General features: G+C 43.4%; 1 protein-coding gene across 3 annotated transcripts in view; it reads right to left on the bottom strand.

Moving 5' to 3' along the window:
- The window catches only part of zmiz1a (zinc finger, MIZ-type containing 1a), a 111,341-nt gene that overhangs the window by 76,775 nt on the left and 13,324 nt on the right, over positions 1-21,242 (bottom strand). For all 3 annotated transcript variants that reach the window (XM_080869520.1, XM_080869517.1, XM_080869518.1), the window contains exon 2: positions 4,817-4,932. The gene's annotated coding sequence lies outside the window, so the exon portion shown is untranslated. The remainder of the gene's footprint in view (positions 1-4,816; positions 4,933-21,242) is intronic.

Genomic DNA, 21,242 nt, shown 5'->3' with positions numbered 1-21,242 from the left:
CACTGCATGAAAAACTACTTTACTTTGTTGCCATACAGCCACTGCTGCACAGCAGCTTCCCCCCTACAGACTCCAAAGCTCATTTGGAGCATTTTTTCACACTTTTAATTTGAAACCTCGCGGAGCAGTGTCTCTATGAGAATCAGATCTGTTTGTTAGAGCTGGGAGTCGAGTAGTTTGGAGGATCTCGGGTAGCGTGTCTCCTAATTCACTGAAAGAAAGAGCAATCAGCTAAGCTTCAGATGGCACCCAACAGACGACAGATTCAATCTCCTTTCTTCGAGCGTCTCTATTGTGACGTTCCCACATGCTGGTGAGCACGCCGCGTTGCTCACATTACTGATAATCTATGCAAATAGGCCACAGATTGACTAGAATGTATCTAATTGAGAAACATATGTGTCACACTCAAAAATAATAATTCTTACATCTCCCAGTGTGCGTGTGTGTTTATTCCCCCCCCCCCTTTACTTTATTTCTGTCAGCATTCGTTCATTTATGCAGTTACATGTGACTGTGATGTTGGCGTCTTGCCGTTTAAAATGAGGACACGGTGTATCTTTTGTTTGTCAGTACAGCGTTGGGAGTATTCCTCGCTCTCACCTTCTCTCTCTCGTTGTGAACCCTTCTGCGGCATCGCAGGAACGTCCTGGCCATTATGAGAAGCCATTAATGAGTGCGTGGCGTGGCGTGTTGTGATGCGCGGCATATTACAGCCATTCATCAGAGTCAGGAGACACTTGACAGGCGACAGCCAACAGGTTGTGTAATCATATAACACAGCCATGTCAGGCCTGCCACAGCTCCGTGTCCCATTCAGGCCTCTAATGTTGTTTTCCTCTGGGTAATTGACAATACCAGACAGAGAGACCCAGTGATGGATAACATAATGGACCGACAGGCACACAAAGATGGCGGCCCACCGCCAGAGTGATGTCATTTCAATTTATATCTGCTTTTGGAGAAATCTGCAGCAAATTTGTGCTTCTTAAAGCCTTGGTCTGCTTTTCCTTCTTCTTGGGTTTGTAATTACTGAAATGGGGCAGCACAGCGATCTCACGAAAACGAGAACTTCAGCAATGTAGTAGCTCACACGGCTACTACTACTACTACGGCAATGTACCCTTGACCTTGACCACAGTGTGGTGAAAACCCATTAGGTGATTACTGTGTGCAGGTTTCACTATAATTTGACGGACACTACAGGAGGAATCAGGTGATAAAGAAGGCAAAAAAGGTTATTAATCATCCTGATCATGTTTTGTGATCCGAGATCAAGAAGTTGCTCTCAGTGCAGAACAAATAGATACTTAAATCTCTCATTCCCTCAGCTATTAGATCGCTTAACTCTTGACAGGGGTTATTTAGTTTGACTTCTTTTAATGATTGTTCATTTTAGACACATTTCTTTCTCAATCTATTTATTTTCTTTGGGTTTTTTTAATGAGTTTTACTATTTACTGCTCTTTGCCGACCGACCTCTTTGTTTGACACACCTTGACACTCAACAGTGTTTGTGGTTAAGTGTTTCAGGTTTGTACGTTGTATGTCTATAATTAGGTAGGTTGTGATCAATAAAGTGAGTTGAAAATGGAAAAGTGCCAGTAAAACAACAAATACGACGCTGAACTTGAGCACAGTTTCGGTAATGACTGATTACTGTTACACTTGTAAGTTTGACTGAATCCTGTGCAAGGAGTAGCAATTCTTGTGAACTGACACCAGAGGCCTCGTCATGGCGTGAGCTCAGCCGTCCACATGAGCTAGCAAGAGAATTTCAAAACAGCAGAAATCCCATCCTGAGAGCTTCCTGTTTCATAGTGACTGTTGAGAATGATACGTTAGCAGAATGCTGGTGTTTTAAAGGCAAAGTGAAACGACAGCTGTATTGTTTCATTCCAACCAAGAGTGTGGCTGACTAAACTAAACTAAAATAAAATGTTGGCCTTGTGTGTTTAGAAGCAGGCGTCGAGCTTACGTTTGTTTTTTGTTTGGAAGGAGTTCAGAAGTTCGTGCACTTCCTATCTGGTCGTACCTGTATAAATGCCTGCCTGCTCTGCATACCTGTTTGCGCCCCACCCTTCCTCCTCTGTGTCTGCTTGTCTTCCTCTTTTGCAGGTGCTAAGAGGATCTGCCTAGCTAGGGAGCTCTTACATGCTTTCCCCAAAGGGCAAATACTGCCCTAGATGGTTGCTCTTCATCTGTTTAAGCATTTTTTAAAGTATTTGCGTCCTTTCCTACCAAGTTTTCCGTCCCAAAAACCGATTTCCTGAGATCTGCCCAGGACCATCTGATGAGCGCCCTCTAGGTAAAGCGCAGATCGTTTCATTTAAGTGAGACCAGGTGAGAATAACTCCAGGGAGAGCCAGATTATCTAAACCCTGTTATCTAAATATAGAGCTAAAACTCAAAGTGAGCAGTAGTAACACAGAAAGAGTTAGAAAGTCAAAGCTGAAGCAGGAATTCTGTTTGTAAACCACAATGACTGTTTAAAGTGATTGGCCAGAGTCATAAATATGAAAAGCGAGACAAATATCATCTTTATCCATTAAATAAAATCATTAAAACCATTGATCCAAGTTATTGTGGTGATTAGGTCTAAAGATGACAAAGTTAAAGCAATTACAGTGTACCAGCAGGCCATCTGACGCTCAGGAATGTGCGTCTCCTACTCTGCACAACTCCCAGCTTCGTCAGAGAGGAAGAGGTGGCCCTGAGGCTGTGTTAGACATTGTTAAGGATAGCAAGTATCCTCACACAACCTGTTCTGCTCTGTCCCTAAGCTGGAGAAGAGAAGACAATGTTCTCTCTTATCCTCCCACTCTCACCGCTTTATACCTCTGCTTGTTTGTGAAATGCCTCTTGCAGCACAAAATCCAAAAACGGCCAGCTTGTGCGTGTGAAAAACAGGGCGTAAGATGTTAACCACAATGAAACTCACCAGCAAGGATAAAAATAAACACCCCCTGTCTTTTGAATATCATCACTGTCTCCTAAGCTGGAGGTAAAACTCCTTAGAAAATAATAGTTTTGATTAGACTCGCTGTCTGTCATTGTGTCTTCGTCTTGCCTTTCTCTCACCCCTTCACATATAGTCGATGTACAGTATACGCACTCAAAAGAAAAAAGATGGGAAGAAAGGGACAAAACAGAAAAGGCAAGAAAAAAAGAGGAGGGTGTAGGACACTGGATGGCGGAAAAATGAAACACGAATGAAAAAGGAACGCTGAGAATGGGATCATAAATCTGTCACAAAAGAATGGGTGAGAGGCCTGGAAGACCTAAAAGGGCTTATGTCATTGTTTTCCAAAAAGCTCTGTTTTCCTTCTTCACATGTACACAGGCCCCGAGCTACGCTGTAACCCTGTGACGCAGAAAATTTCCCCTTTAGTGTGGTCACACACTGAAGGAGTCCACCTAACCGCTGCGAACAAAACGCACTCCTCCTCTCTCCTAAATCTCAGCTTCATCGCCTCACAACGGCCGCATTGTTCGACCTCAACAGTGGCCACGCTGTGCGCCGCTGACGTTAAAAAGGCGTGCAGTTAGAAGCTACGGGGATAAATACTCTTCAGTAAACAGCAACAGTCTGTAACGTGTTTGCAGCAATGATAGGCTTTCTAAACAAATTAAGCCAAAGCGGCTCTACATTACTCATCCTGGCCGGCTGTCTGGCCAAATTCTGTCTCCACTGCACAGTTGTTTGATCAACTGTTTGTGCCGAGTCTATGTGTTAATGTGAGGGAGGGAGAGAGGAAGAACAGATATGAGTCCACGGGCTTGAGCTGAGACGAATAAGGCACGACAGCCGCAGGGAGAAGCAGTGAAACTAGTCTTCCTATACTTTCATGTGTCTGCAGTCGTGTGCTGTCACATTCGGAAGCTCTGTTCTTTCTTTCGCTGTGCATTACTTGTCAATCTGCTGATGGTCGGCGTGTGTGTGTTAAACCTGTCACTTTCTGCACTCTGAAGTCCGTGTCCTAATCGCTTTGGCTGAGCCCTGCTAGTCGGGTGTGTACAGTATTTGTGTCGGGCTGGCTATATGTGCACATGAGTGTTTGTGTGCAGGGCAGATGCTCCCAAAGCATAGCCTTTGCTCAGCATTCACACACACACACACACACACACACACACACACACACACACACACACACACACACACACACACACACAGTATTAAGGAAGATTACCTTGCACTTTATTTATTTATTTGCTTCCTAAACTGCCCCCACCCAACTCCCAAAGCCCCCCCTCCCCCCAAGTCATTTTTCTTAATCCCTGGTGGAAAAGAAAACGGGAGGCAAATAAAAAGTGTAATATTGGAGCACTACAGACACTACAGACCTACTTTTTAAATGGCTGATAAGTTTTCAGATTTAGGGCAATGAAAAGTGCACCAGACCTTTGAATGGGAGCCACAATAAGGTCCTGGTAAGCTCTTTTAAAGTACAGCGTGCCCTACTATTACTGTTTGTCACTACAAATCTCTTTCGAGCTAGACGGGGTTTTTTTGAAAATCAAAGGTTCTTGAATCATAGCATGTTTTTTTAATGATTTCTCATTTTGACACTGGCCACAAGCATCATGGTGGGGATTTTATTTTAAAGCAAAGCCTGCACAGCGCCTCATAAACAGCAGCTGCAGACTGCTTCCTTAGCTACCAGCTCAGGAGTGTCCAGTCAAACCAGCCACATCACTCCCTCACTTTTTCTCTGCGTGCCAAGTCGGCTCCAAGTCAGGGAGAAAAAGGAGGCAGGATTGATTCAACCAATGTGCACAATCGATGAGATGCGGAATGAGAGAAAGATCCGTTTACCTGCGTGAACCTTGACCTCGGTGGTAGTGCCGCTGTGGTCGCCACCCCCTCCCCCGCCCCGCCCGTCATGTATTCCTCACGCAGGGTCCCTCGCTGACCTCTCCTTAAGTGGCGATCTGAAGGGAAAGCGAGACAGAAGAAGAAGGCTGTTACATTTCTTTTAATGGAAAGCCAGTGAGAGCCTGGTTCAGACAGAGGACAAATGTATCACAGAAAACAAAAAAAATGCACCCCGGAGTTGAAAAATGTGTGCGGGAAGCCATGAGGGAGTTTGCTATACTGCCCCATTTACTCTACCTCCTAACCCTGCCGGAGAGCCAATGAACCAATAAACAGCTGCACCACCAATCACACTACCGTGCGTATATACTGCAGCAGCAGTCCTGTGTAAACCCCCCACCACCCCCATCCACGCGACCCCACCACCCCCACCCCTGCTGCACAGGAACAATGTCCTTCCTAAAGGTTATCAGCAGCCTGCTGCTTGGTCAGCCCTCATTCTGAATCCATTACACACTGAGCATCGAGATTCACTGCCTTAATACACCTCTCTTAGTCTCTCCTCACTGCTTCACTGCGCCCTTTACAGGCCGATACAAATCCAGCGTAGGCCCAGAACACACAAATTTACACGGGTTTTGAGATTAGCCTATCAGAACTTTTCCTTTCTGTCTCTGTGATTGGTACAAATTTCATCACCACAGAAGCTGTGATGATGAAACCGAGTACTATGCTAGCCCCTACCCTTGACCACCGATGTCCAAATGCTCCAAAACTGACTTTGTCATACACTTTGATTTATGGCCAAATAACTTTGAAACTAACCACATCCCCGCCAGCCTCAGCTGTAGTCTGTGTTTGATGTAAAACAGCAAATGTTGCTTAGTATAAAAAGCTAACAGACTAAATCATTTCGGCGTCCTGCAACATTACTGCAATAAAGTTTATAATAACTGACAATAATAGTCCCCCAGGAAGATACACAATCCCCCTACTTCCTCCAGTGTTTCTTCACATGCAATCTGGTCAAGAAGTAGAATAAGTCTAAAAACTGCAGTTTAGAGTCAAAACGTGGACAGCTAAAATCTTGTTAAAAGTCTGGGGATCCAGTTGATTGATTTCTCTTAGATCACTTTTGTTAGTGTCCATATTTTGCAAAAGTTTGAAAACAGAGGTTTTGCTTCAATCAGCAAAAATCAGCACGCTTTGTCCTGGCAGCAGATGTTAGCTGAAGCTATAATAAAAGGAATAAAATGACTGAAATGCATAAAAGATAACACCATGTAAAAAAACAAACAAAAAAAACACCTAAAATCGCTGATACCAATATTGAGAGAACAACAGACATATGGTTGGAAAAGCGGTGGTCACTACCATCCATATTTCCTGTCTCTCTTTACTATTCCCATCAATAAAGACACAAAATCCATGTGATGCAATGGCAGGCACCTCATACATCACAGCACCTGCTCGTTCATTTATTCCATGATGGGAAGGGAACATACTGAAGACTATAATGTGAGAAGGGGGTGGGGTGGGTGCTGATTTTGGACAGAGTCCAACAAAGAAGAGGACAGGGCAGAGAAGAAAGCCATAAATACGCAGGGAGGCGAGCAGGTGTTCGAGAAATATGATTTGCGGGGGTCTACGTAGCACGCGGTGCTGACAGGTAAGCCTATTAGGTTGCTATTACCCAGCTATAACATGCACCAGTGTTTAAAGGTGATGGGTTTAAGAGAGAGTTATACATTTATTTTTAAAAATGCAGCAACTACATCATTACTGAGCTGGTTTCACATTGATTTAATTCACTGCATCGCCTTTTTTTGTTTTTTCCGAGCTGACATAATTCGGCAGCCGTGAAAGAAATACGTGTTTCGCTTCGCTTGTTGAATAAAAAACAAGCAAACAAACAACAGCAAGCTTGTTTTATTGCAGTAGATGTTAGGTCTGATTCGACTTTAGAGAGCTACACCAGGTTTTTCTCTTTTTTTCTCTCATATTCTGAAAACGACATTAGCCTTCACATCCAAAAGAGTGCAAGAGAGAGCTAAACACTGAGATGGCAGTGCATTTCTGCGCATTGAAAACTGCCAGGGAGCAATCAGTGAAGAATGCAAACGTTTATAAGAAACCCAATGCACTAGAACATGGAGATCTGCAATCGAATTTCACTTGAAATACTGCACGAGAGACACAAGACTGCGAGAAAATTGCTACCACTTGAGCAGCACACTACAGATGATGTTGAGAGCAACACAACACATAGCAATGTGTTCTTTAATAACGTGGTGAATATTGCAGTGAAAAGCTGAGTAGCTTCTGCAGACTCCTGCTTTTTTTTCCCTTTCCTGTCAGAAGTGTGAACTCTTTCATCCAGGATATAAGAGGCTGCGGTAAAATCCTCAAAGAGACTAATCGCGTTAAATGAGGTTTGTGTCTGTATCCATGACTTCTGAGTGTGCGTGTGTGGGATGTCAGGGGCTGGAGTGAGGGAAGTTGTAGGTGCCTGTGAGCGACTACAAATTCTTGTCACCTTTGAATCTAAACTCTGTCCTGTCTCCGCTCGAGTCAGCCGTCTCCTGTTTTCACTTGGTTAATGCTTCAGTCCTGGTAACTGTATCAGTTGATCGGGGTGTACATTTATGGAGACTAGGGCTGCACGATTAATCGTTAGAAAATCGCGATCTCGATTCATACTTATGTGCGATCTCATTTCCAAATGACAATGATTTAAAAAAAAGAAAGAAAGAAAGAAAAGACGACGACGACGACGATTGTACCGCATTTTGATCCGGGACGTAATCTGCATGAAAACAAGCGCTCACTCTTCCTGCTCAACAAATGACAAGGGCGGAGCCTTATACCACGTGATACAGAAGCTGTGCCGTGTAATGCTAAAATTAGCAGGGAAAAAAACAACGGAGAGCACGTCAGGGATGACGAGAAAGTGACAGGAGAAAATCCGTCCCGGTCAACCACCCAAACATCAATAACGGGAACCTTATACAGCGCTTCCCTATACACGTCGAACTCCCGCAGGCACAATGAAATTACGGAGGCTATCACTTATCACCTGACCAAAGATATGGCTCCCATCAACACTGTGCAAAACGAGGGATTTAGGAAAATGATCAACACCCTAGACAAACGCTACACAGTGCCGTCCCGCAACTATTTTTCTATTGTTGCACTACCTGCTCTATACACGCAGCGTCGAGCAACGGTGGAGACGGAATTTCAAGCAGTACAACATTTTGCGGCAACAACATAACGTGAGACATTTGTTGTTTTTATGTTTATTTATTGTTTTTATGTTCAGTCTCAACTGTTACGAAGTTGATGTGCAGTTAATAAGTGCAATAAATATTTATACTGGAAAAGAAAATCGTGAGAGAATCGAATTATGCAAAATCGTGCAGCCCTAACGGAGACACGAATACATTTTCTTTGGTCTTAAAAGTGATTCAGTTTCTGAAGATGACAAAGCCTAAGTTTGCCTTTTAAAAGCCTTTAACACCACCACATTTACTTTGGCTTTCTGGAGGGGAATCCTCGCCTCAAGTGGCCGCTCGTACAGTTCAGCTCATACAGACGCATTCATACAGAAGCATGTGCACAAGCACGCACACATATGCTATGCATCGAAATAAAAGCAAACCTCATCTTCCTTAAAACAGCCAGGGCTGTCCCTGGGTGTCTTAACACAACTCATCAACTGTTAAACCAGAGAGAGAGGCAGAGCAGTAAAAATCAATGCCCCCAGCACTGCAAACAGCAGTCAATTATGTTAGTTGGAAGAGGAAAGAGCGAGAATTTGCAGCAGTGTCTGGAGAGGTAAGGAGAAAGAAATGGGAGGAATCCAAGGAAGGAAGGAAGGAAGGCAGGAAAGAGAAAGTCCATCTTAAGCTAAAAGCAGCAGGCTAATATATGTAATTGATTACCTCTATGCAAATAGAAGAACTTTAAAAAACCACCGACTGCAATTTAAAGCAGGAGCAGAGGCTCTGAAAATCGATTGACGCCATGAGCGAGAGAAGCCATTTTCCTCTAGCCAAGATAAAACACTTTACTACGAGCTGTCAGATACTTATCAGGAGGAAATTAGCAGAGGAATACCATTTTCCCAAACAAACAGGTCAAGTGTTTCTCCTCTTTTGAGTGGCCTGTCCCACGCTTTCACCGTCTCCCGCTCTGATATCATCATCTGTTATTTCCTCCTGTTTAAATGCCAACAGTAAGGGAGCCAGGGCTGTATTTCATTCAAACAGATCATTTGTAATAAAAGAGGGGGGGAAGCCCCACGCAGGCAGGCCTTGTGCACCGGCAGTAGCTGTCTGTTGTTTGAAACAGAGAGGATGAGGTCTCCGGTTTTGCCTCAACTCCCGGGAGCGACCCCAAAGCCTGCCAGCACCCGCACGCACTCGCTGACGCAAGTCCGTCCTCAATCTACGAGCCCGATCTCACCAAAACAATATCTGAGTTTCTGGCCTGCAGTCGGTGTTACTGGCTGAAAAAAAAGGAGAGAAAACAAGAAAGAAAGAAAACAGACAGAGAACAGAGCACAAAGAGATGTCGAGGCAGGCAGCAGCCCACACAAGGCAACTTTGGTGGAGAGAGAGAAGAGGCCAGCTCGGCGTCAACATCAACACCGGTTCTGCAGTCACTGCTCAGCAGGTAATTATGATAACAACGTGTTCCCTAGGCGGCCTCTCTCTGATTTAGTTTCCAAGCACTTACCCTTCCTAAAATCTCCCCCCTGATAACATCTGATATGATTACAAAGTCGAGATCCCTTTCAAAGAGCGCCCACTTATGTGCCTTTAATTTGGTGTACACTAACTTTCCCTCTCGTGACTACTCATTGAAGCTTCTCATCTTATTGTGTACACCTAGTTAAGATGTTGCACCCTTTGGATTGTCATAACATTTCGGAAAATGCAGTGACATAAACAAACCTCACCTACCGACACCATCCGTTACAGAGTGCGCCACTTGCTTTCTATTACCTTCCACTGTAAACATAGCTTTGCCGCATGGGGAAATACGCCATTTCATTGTGTCTGTTAACATCCAGTTTTAGCAGTGGGAATTCGGCCCTGAATGGAATCAACCGAGCTGACCCTGTGATTACCTCTGCGGTGCGGCATTTTCCTTGGCTGTCATCACAGCCGACCCTTTAAACGGCCAGAGCTGCTCTGCAACAGAGGCTAGGCTGTTGACATACTGAAGACATTTAAGATAATCCCGGAGATGTCTCTGTGATTTCCAAGATTACATCTTCAAAGGGGAAATGCGCCCGGCTGCCTGTACTTGAAGGGGAGAGAGATGCGGAGGGCTCTTGTTCTGAAGGAGGGGGTGGAATAGCTCAAGAATGCAATCATGGTTTTGGAGTGGAATAAGGCCTGTCCTGGCTAGCTAAGCTGGCAGGAGGGTGAGAGGATAGGAGGGGAGCGTGGCGAAGGAGAATCAAACCTGAGAGAGAAAACACACTTGTCGGAAGGGGACAAAACACAGCGGGGCTGAGACAGAAGTCTCACCTGTGCGACCAGACCTGGGCCTGCCTTGTCAAGTTGTCAAGTTGAGATTAAATAGTTATTCACTTCCTCCACATAAATCAACTTTTCTTGCCTAAGAAAACAGACCTAAATGCTTCAAAGTGTATACTTTTATATTTGATTGTGTCATAATGCTGAGGTAGAAATCAAAGCTTCTCAAACCTGAAGGATACGGTCGTTGCTAACCAGGTTTGGGACAAAATATTGCTCTGGTAGCAATTTCCTACTCAAGCACTTTATACCAAATGCCTCATACTCAGATGAACACACTAGAAAGCAACTTCAAATTCAAATTCAAATTTTATTTGTCACGTACACAGTCATACACAGTACGATATGTAGTGAAATGCTTGGACAACTGCTCGTGACCTAAAGAAAACAAAAAAGGAAAGGCTATGAATAAGATAGGGGGTTCTGCCCAACGATTTGGAGCAGTCAGGGATCGAACCACCACCAACTCCTGAGGTACAGACACCCTTAATATGGCTGTGATATACCGATATATGCTCACGCTTCCTCTTGTGATATGTGTGGAAACACTCACTACTTCATGGCTTCTTGCAGAGGCAGAAATCAACCTAATGCAGCTAATACAATAAAATCAACCTTTACTTTGTTGCCACATTGTTTCGTTTTTATGCAACAAAACACTGAACTACTCTTTCCAGTCCTCTTCACAATAAAAGTCCAATAGAAATAATACTGATACTTTTTTTCTGCTCCCTTATTTCCAATGGGTCACTGCATGTTCGATTTGGCACAGATTTTACACCTCACATTAATCCAGGCTTGGAACCAGTTTGTGTCTCTTCCTGGTCTCAAACCGGGGATCTTTCATAAGTATGATAAGCCTGTTAACCACTATGCTATGAAGTCACTATAATTAAAAAAAAATAAGTGAAGTTAGTTGTGGTGGAAACACAAAGAACCTCATGGGGGAAAGCAAAGAAAAGCAAAAAAACGTAATTATTAAAACTGAATGATATCATACGAAAACACTAACACCACAGTTCAGTGAATACATAATTTGTTTTTCTTCAGTTACACAGATCATAAACTACAAGAAATGAGTGTATTGTGATGTATTGAGATTGCAGATTTGCTTAAGCTGGGAGCAACGTGGAAACCGGAGACCACAGGACGTGAATGATATTTGGCAACTTCAAGTGACTACAGGTGAAATAACTTCTAGGCAAGCAACAGGAGCATCTACCAATGAGAGGATAGCATTTATTGACAGATGATTTGGACGTAAATACATTAGAGACTCACGTAGGCAAACAGAAACTGGAATTTCCACAAGCGAGCAGACGTAGCTTTAGTTTTCATGGGGATATATCGCAAGCTATCCTGTAACTCCTGTTCATATTTCCAGTTCTGACCCACTGATTGGGACCCCCTTCTGTGATGGTTACTTTGAGGTTAAATAAAGCCAGTTTCCCAGTGGATCCACTGACACACCTCTCAGTTCAAACAATTGAATGCCCTGACTGCTAGATGCCATTTGTTTTATAGCTGATCATGCATGTATGTAGATGCCCTATTGGACAACTAAACTGGCGCTAAGAGTCATGTACTGTCTGCGGTATTTTAGAATCCACCTGAACTTTACAATGAACTGAATGCTGGAAAATCTCAGTCCCTGAGTCACTTAATCACTTGAGAAGCGTTTTAAGTGTCTTTATACCATTTGTTTTTTGAGTGCAGATATTTGCAGAATATACTAGATTGAGTCCACACCATCAAAATCTGTTACAAACGTCATTATCTTAGGTCCATCCACTCATGGCGCGTTCAAGTAAAGTTAAGAGGGCAGATTTGTCCTCTGCACACGACCCGTTCTGACAATGAAGGACTTGGGCGCTGTAACTCCAGCGAACATGACTTCACTCCTGTGCAGCCTCCAGGCAACTCTCTCCCACAGAGTGTTTACTGCATCATCACAAAGCATTTTTAGATCCAGTGCATGACATCTGCAAGCAGCCGTGAGCCGCTGCATCTACGCAGAAGACCCGAAAGAGAAACGGTAAATCGAATGCGCCACGTCAAATTAATTAGGAAGTATTAAATAAAAGCAAGAAATTATGACTCATATCTGCAACAAATGTCAGCAGTGACGTCCTGTGTGGCTGTGAGCACCTCTTAATGACTCATGGAAGTGTTCACTAATGTGGCTCTGACGGACATTAAAATCATTCAGCGGGATTCTTTCCAGTCGCTGACCGGCATTGTGATGACATCGGGGTATTTTAACACAGCACACGAGGAAGAGCTGTGAATAACAGAAGTAATAATGGCTATTTAACACCACACAGAGTGGCAGGCAAAAACCCAAATGCGTGTGCTTCCTCTCAGCTGGATTGATGACATCATCGGGACCAGAGCCCAGAGCTGGGATCAAAAAGCACAGAGTGAGGCCTGCCTATTACCAGCTGCACATACTGTACAGCATGAGAAGGCACAAACATCCAGTCAAAGAGGCACACAAGTCACACAACCACCAGAAGGCTATTTATGAGCCGCGGAAGAAAGGGAGACAGAGGAAAACAAATCTGTCATCAGCAGGAGGCTGGGAGTGAGTAGACGAATCGGCTGAATCATAACTGCGTCTCGCAGAAAGGAACTTATTTTAGAATGAGCACCGATAAACTGCTTTACAAGTGTAGGCAGCATTAGGTACAGTATGTTTCCTCTCAGTGAGCTCTGCATCGAGGGCCCCTCCTCGCTTCTCCAGCCTCACTGGCCACAGTTGAAAAATTAATGCAGCAAACTGACAACACTTAGGGCCTCCCTCCCTCTCGCGCTCACTCGCTCTCTCCCCTTCCTCCCCATGTACCAAACAGGATCAATTACCAAAGCAGGGCTCCACTCAGCAGCGCTAAAGAAACAAGAGGCACTCTCCATCACAGCTGCGTGTGAGCGTGCACATGCAAGCATATGTTTGTGTGGTTCGGGCGGCTTATGATGAGCCGAAAGAGGAGGAGGAGGTGGTAATAGTCTGTTTGCTTCTCTAATGACAGCAGCAGAGTGGATTAGTGAGCCTCCTAACCCTTCAGCATCACTCCTCTGAGTGGAGCTTGTAAATAACCAGTTATGGTCAGTGGGAGAAGGAAAGAAAAGATGGAGACACCGAGACTAATAAGCTAACAAGCGCTAAATATGTGAATGTGCAAGCATTTTTTTTTCTTCGTGCACGTTCATTTGTATGCAGGTGGAGATTTCAAGGAGTTCCATTTCTACAACATCAGCCAAGTTATTCAAATGCAGCACATCTGACTGGAGAGGATAACATAAAGAAAGGCATCAGCAGAAATGGCAGCAGGCAGTAATCCCCCAGCCAGGCCACTTGTGTTTGCCACGCAGGCAGGCAGCGCTGTCAGTGGCAGCACCCATACAGGCCTTATCAGTGACAGCCACAGGGCTATTCTAATAACCCCGCTGATGCTCTGCGGTGCAGGGACAGACGGGGAGATGAGCATGCAGACAGACAGGCGGACAGGTTTCACTTCCCGCATAAAGAAAGAGCCTGAGAGCCAGGTATCAGCTCATGCCTGTGTGTGCTCGTGTGTTTGTGTATGTGGAAAACTTTCTAACATGTAATGCTCTGACAGCTTCATACATGCTGTCACTGTCATCTGAATACGCTACAAGGTTGACCAGCCCACCTATTAACCCCGCACACGTGCCCACTTTGCATTTACGACAACGTTCTCTAAACGCAAGCGTGCTGGTTTTGCAGCCCCCGGTAGGCGCGTATCTGTCTCCGGCATCATTATCACCATTCAAAAGGTCAAGCACAATGCTTCAAGCCTCTTCTTTGTGATTTATGCCTTTGTGCTATTAACTCTCTTCCCATTACTCTCCATCTGTAAATCTAATCACACTCCCTCACTGTTGCAGCGCCTGGTGCTCTCAGGACAGAAGCCGCGGCCGACGGGAAACAGCTTATGTAAATACACACTGTTGACATAAGACGAGCAGTACACGGTGCCTCGCTGCTATGATGAGACACGCCGATTAGCGTCCAGATAAGAACAGCTATCGCTTTATTGTTCTTTCTTTTCATTTGCTGCAACTGTTCTTTGCTATCTTTTAAAAATCCCGACATCTTAATGTTTATTTCATATCTACAGGATCATTTCCCTGAGCTCACCTTAAGTGACTGAGGTGCTGTTGTTAGTAAAAAGACCAAAAGAACAACAAAGAAATGCAGGCGCAGTGCTGCGGGGCTCCATTTGTAGTCAATGAATAACTCGAATATTGACACCAGTAAATGAGGGTGTCACTCATGACGCAAAGAAACAGAGCAGCGTTCAGCAGAAGCGCTTCCAGGCATTCTCTGCATGTATGTGAGCCAATAATCATTACCTTGGCTTGAGAAAGGCTCCACAACCACTTGAAGCCCCGTGAAAACATCTACTCTCGCGTGCCTCGAAGCAGCCTTGGAGCTCTTTGAGGAAAGTGGGCTGACAAGCCACTCTATGGCTGCCACATGCAGTATAAAGACTTAATCAGGTCTACCGTGTCTAAGTACAACGATGGCTTCTGAGAGAATTCCGTCTGCAAGGACTGATGGGAACTTCGGTGATGACACAGAGAAGCCTGCAGGCCTGTCAGCTCGTCTCGATGCGGTCAAATCAGCGCTGGCCTAACGGAGAACTTTTTACCGCGGCGCTGACACGCACTCACACACTGGCTGACACAAATCTCCAGCATCACTTCAGCCATCCACTCAGTCCTTCAACATCATACTCGACATGTGGCGTCTGTGCGTGAGATTTGCAGCATACACACAGACTGAGTCATTCCAGGTTTAAATTTGGATGTTGCATGACACACGACCATCTCAAAATAACGCTCTGATATGCAGAAGAGCGGCAGTGCTTTAGCACAGAGCCAGCTGGACCAGAGACTACAGTGAGGATGAACTGGTAAAGGTTACATTAAGTTCACTTGGCACAAACTCTTTGGTCTGCATCAGTTTCTGCATTGTATCGAAATGTAAGATCTAATCTTAGCAAAGCAATTTTAGCTCTAGATTTGGTTTCAAGCCCTGGGATAGATTGGCAACCTGTCAAGGGTGTACCCTGCTTCTCACCCTGTGACAACTGGAATAGGCCCTCCCAGCATGCCTGAATTGAAGAAGGAGAAGAAAATGGATGGATTTGGTTTCATTTGATTAATACAAGATTAAACAGAAAAACTGTCAATGAAAAACTTAGTACCCGATGTAGCAAAACGCTAGAAACTTTGCCAAATGCTGCTTTTCTTGCAAGCATCTGAAACGCACGCTATTCAAAACACAAAAGAAGAGAGTTTTAAGAAATCAACGCAAAGCCCTAATCTCTTTGACAGATATCATAACTAAAGATTTCAAGATGGTGACTTATATTTTATGTGCCACCAAAAAAAATGCTAGGAAAGAGCGTTTAATTATTGATGGTACTGGAGTAGGGAGATAACCGCTCTCCTCCTGTTATCAATCATTAATGGAGTTTCCATCAAAAACACTTCAACCCCTCAAGTATCAAATATCTCTTGAAGGTGGAAGACCCACATTCAAACATCCCACTTAATCAAAGGGCACACAATGTGCTCTCAGTTTCTCTCATTTTCACTTGCTCAAATTAGGATAATCGCAGCACAAATTAGAAAATTGTTCACAGCTTAAGTGTAAAAGTAGGCATTTTCGCAGAGGTCTTCTTTTGAGTGATGAGGGTTAATGTGCAAATTTTAAATGTTTAAATCACGGGGGAGAGAAAAAGAAAAAAAACAGCCAGTGCTTTTATTTTCTTACAGAGACAACAGATCAAATGCTGAATCTGAGAAATGCTTTCTTTCTATTTTTTTTATATGATGCAACACCTCAAAGTAGTTGGAAAAGGGCTATGTTTACCCCTCTGTTGCATCAACTCGTCTTTTAATAATATTCACAAGCATTTGGAATTTGAGGAAACCTATTTCAGCTGCATTAGTGGGCCTTCTTTTTCATATTTTTCATTTCATAATGCAACACAAGAAGTCCGCTGAAGTGCAGGCAGGTCAGAATCTGCACTCTTTTACTGTGCAGTCACGCTGTTGTGATATACGAAGAAAGCGGCTTTGTCTTGCTAAAAGAGCGGAAATATAACATGGCCGACAATTTGTACTGTGGTATTTTGAAGATTTGTTACTGCTATTAATATTATATCTGTAACACGAGCTAGTTGTCTCACAGAAGTACATGAAATACAAATCTTTTTAAAGTCATTATCAAAAAGGAGCAACACAAATAAACCACATGACTAAAAACATTAAATTATCTACTTTTAGGCTTTGTTGACAAAAATCAAATATTTGGCACATGAGTGGCACGTGGAGTCAGTGCTTAGAAGGCTGCTTTTCATGCTTTTACCAGATGTAGCGTCGGTTTAGCAGGCCGGCTGTTTTCAAACAAAGTCAACATATGGCTCATTAGCATATCTGTGCCTCACCTGGCTCCCTCTTTGTGTGTGTGTGTGTGTGTGTGTGTGTGTGTGTGTGTGTGTGTGTGTGTGTGTGTGTGTGTGTGTGTGTGTGTGTGTGTGTGTGTGTGTGTGTGTGTGTGTGTGTGTGGAGGAGCTGCCTGAGCCCCACCCACAGTCAAAGACCAGCACACAAGCAGCAGAGCAGAAATTATTTAAAGTTAAAAACTTCCAAAAAGCAGACACAACTCCTGTCTTGGTCTTGAGTTATCTCGGTGCATCTCCGCTCTCTCTTCTTCATCCTCCATCTGTCTGCACTGTGCTCAGCAACAGCTCCTCTCCCAGCTGTTAGCGAACTGTTATGCTACCTGGCTAGTTACCGTCATTTCCCAGCATGCTCGTAAGCGCCGTAATTACTGTTAAATTATTTTATGTTTCACAAATTACTGGGAGCGTCACTGAGAGGTGAAGAGAGCTAACTGTGGATTGTTAACGCCCGTGCTACCGTACTGCTCGGTCTGTGATTTTAATCCTTGTTAAGTAGTTGCTAGGCAATGGGATGAAATCAAAACAGAACTTTTTTGATATAAATCAGATGTTACAGTTGTGAAATTAAAATGACACAATGCTTAATTAGGAGTTATATGTGGATTAACACTACCAGTAGGTCACTTTAGCCCGTTGGTAGGTGGCTGCCAGGTAACGTGATGACATCATAACATCTGATGTGGATAAGAACCTTTGGGAGCTTTAATGTAGCTGTGTGCCAATTCTGATTGCTAAACTTGTGATCGTGTTCACCAATACGCCAGCCATATGAGTCGTGCGATTAGAACTATGAGTGAGAAGGGTTCACAGTTACTACAGACCCACTCTCATGCTTTTTACTGCTACCGGTAGACAATAATATAGTCCATTTAAGCCACTTGAAAAGCCTATGTGGATGTTTTATCCGTTCGCCACTATGCCACCCGGCACTACAAGCTACCCCTTTGCTTTAACTCAGAGGATTTACTGTCTATGTTTCCTAAAAAGGAAAAGAATGTATAATTTAATTGGTAATGCCACATGACACTTTTCCACTTTGCCTCCGTCCATCTTAAACAGACGACAGCACTTCTAGATCTTCTCTGTATACATTCTTTTCTTTGAATGGTAGAGTTTTAACTTGCATTTGTGGATGCCGTAAAATGTTCATCAGTTCAACAGCTTTCAGATGTGATCCTGAGACCATGCAGTGGTTTCCACCACAGCATCTCTTCAATGCATTTCTTCTAAATTTATTTTGGAATTGGGGTTTTTTTGTGTGCGGTGATTTCTTTAGATTGTATATGAATCCCAGAATTTGGTGCAATCTTATGCTGAGACATTTTTTTAATTTAATAATTAACTTATCACACCACATATAGAGTGATAAACCTATCCCCATTCTTACTTCTGAAAGCCTCTCCGCCTGTTTTAACATAATCTTGTTACTAATGTAACCCTAATTAGTTGTTAGATGTTTCACCAGGCTTTTTATAGCCCTACACAAATTTTATAGCTTGAATTTGATACTAGTTACACTGTACAGTGAGCATATGTTTTTTTGAAAAGCAGTACAACTTCTGAATCTCACTGTTTGATATATGTTGTCTCTGCTTTCAGTTACATATAAGCAATAAATTATTTGCACCATTCATTTACATTCAACAACGTGTCTGAACTTGTATATGCAGCACTGTTTGAAGAAAAATCTGTCTATCTGGCTCACTCTGTAAAGCTGAAGGCTGGCCTGGTCAAAGTCACGCAGGACACGATGTGCATCAGCGACACTCACAAAGAACCGTAACACTGCTGCTACCCTTTAAAACAAACACAAGGTTACACACAGCCCCGTGTGTGTGTTTGTGCATGTAAAGCTGCACACACACAAACACACACCAACGCACACGAGTCAGTTAGAGTTTACAGCTTTGGACCGTCTTTAAGGGATCAGCCAAGATCCTTCAGTCCACCGCCCAGCTAAGGCTACACGGTGTAAAATTGACTTTTACGGTATCCTTGCAGCATCTCCTCTAACAGCCTCGCAGGCTCAGATTTCACATACACACCATACACATTCTACACTACATAAGCACTGCAGCTAAGTGATACCAAAAATGACAGAGTATCCCTAATTACCCATCAAGATGGTTCTGACAGTGTTCCGTGTGCCAGTGATCAGTGTCATGGCGTATCGCCAGCAGCGACTAGTTTGTCTGATTTGTAGCTGCAGCTCAGTAGTGGGTGGTACACCATCAGAGCTGCAGTGCCATATACTTTCTCTCTCTCCCCCTTCCCCTTCTGCCACCCCCCCCCCCCCCCCCCCCCACACACACACACACACACACACACACACACACACACACTGTCCTGTTTCACTAGCCCCGACCTTGCCTGTCATCGGTATAAAGCAGCTTCTCAAGGCTGCTGCATTACAGAAACACAGGGAGGACACTGAGAAGATTCTGTGGAGAGAATTCGTCTTAAAAGGTTCAGACACAAACGTGGGCTCTGCTTTAATTTAACAAGCAAAGCAATATGCTTACATGCGGTGTTGAAAACACGAGTTAGTGAGTGAAAATAGACTGTCTACATTCATGCAGCTGTGCTTTGAGCTGTACCCCAATGCCAACGTGCTCACAAAAACTGTGGTAACACGCAGATGGTTATGTTTACTACATTTAACACCTAGTTTTCTTGTGTTAGCGCTGTTACCTGTAGCACAAAGTACAGGTGAGGCTGATGGGAGTGGCATCAGCATTGCAGGCAGCTGGTCATAAACACACAAGTGTTTGGAAGCTGAAACTTCTGCCAGAATGTTGCGTGAGCAGAAATGATAATGAAAATCACAGGGAAGAGAAGTCAGTTTGTGCACAGTCCATTCAACAGCTGTAAAAGCACTTGTAAGAAAAAACCATCACCAAAGTCGGTAGTTTTCTGGGGAACATGAATGTCAGTGGAAAATGTCTGGGAACGCTGTCCCATAGATGCTAAAATAGGTCAGTATACACCAAAGTGTTTTACCAACTGACCATCACTGCTATAACTAGAACCACGTCAACAACATAGACTATATCAGGGGTGTCAAACATAAAACCCGGGGGCCAGAATTGGCCTGCTAAAGTTTCCAGTCTGCCAAATGTACATCTTTGGAAAAAATTTATATTTTTATAGCTATCCCTTCTGATCCAGAACACTTAGCAATTTATACAATACCAAAGTAAATAAGCAACAGACAAACAATTGTTTTTTCACTATCTACTATAGAAGAAAAGACAAAATATTAGCAGCATTTTTAATCATGTAAAAAAAAGCACTTCTTTGGCTTATATTAAAATATCTCCAGGATTAAATGGGCAGTTAAACTTCTTTACACTGACAAAAAGAGGAGTTTTACTGGTCCAAGCCACTTAAGATAAAAGTGGGTGTGGCCCACTATGTAAACAAAACTATATAAACAAAAATACCGGGTCACCAACAGGAGGTGTTTGACATGCCATGAAGCTCCCAGTGCACAGTTTATGTGCCGATGTTAATGCCAAAGAAGGTTTAGAGCTGGTTTATTAAGTCAGCAGTGTGCTGGGGACTTTTATGCACTCAGCACTCGGCTCTGTAAACCTTACACGTCTGACCTGCTGTGGTTCCTAAATGCTTCCACGTTGCAGTAAAACCACTTACAGCTCATTGTAGAATATAGAGGAAATTTCACAAACTGACATGTTGCAACAGTGGCATCCTATTTCAGGACCATGCTGGAATTCAGTGAGCTGTTTAGAACAAACCATTCTTTCACAAAAGTCTGTAAAGCCAGACTGAGGCTGAAAACACCTGAATTACAGATTAAGAGGTGTGGCTCAATACTTCTGTCCACAGAATGTAGCTAAACATGAAACGCCTGTCCAAATACGAGGTCTAGTCCATGTCAGTTCTATACTGTGAAAAAAACACTTACTTTCAGACAAAATAAAATAGTTGAAAGCACCACTTTAGAAAACTGAGATGACTAAAAAAACAACAGACTTATTGTGTTGGCCTGTTTAATTGAATAAAAGAACCTATAAAAACAATAAATGCACGCGTGGAAGATGTGTCATAATTTATCTCATTAGTGTTGGGATAGCATATGTTATTATAGTGCCATTGTGAACCTATGAAAGGCTGATTTATACAGTGTAAGCACACTGTGAGCTTTGGCTATGGTGCTGTAAGTGAACTGAATTAATGCACAGAGCCAGTTAATATTTGCTTAGTGAAATGCTATCTGAAATCTGCAGCGCTGATGGTTTTTTTAAATGCCTTTAAAGTGTAAACCAGCCATGAGTTTGTCAGGTCATATGAGCTGTTCTGATCTTAAACCAGAGGCAGCATTACTAATGAAGGGTTGATCTATTCACTACACTG

The sequence above is a fragment of the Rhamphochromis sp. 'chilingali' genome (genome assembly GCF_963969265.1).
Source record: "Rhamphochromis sp. 'chilingali' genome assembly, chromosome: 20".
Taxonomy (NCBI): Eukaryota; Metazoa; Chordata; class Actinopteri; order Cichliformes; family Cichlidae; genus Rhamphochromis; species Rhamphochromis sp. 'chilingali'.
The sequence above is the reverse complement of the archived record's forward strand: the minus strand, read 5'-3'. Positions and strand labels throughout refer to the sequence as shown.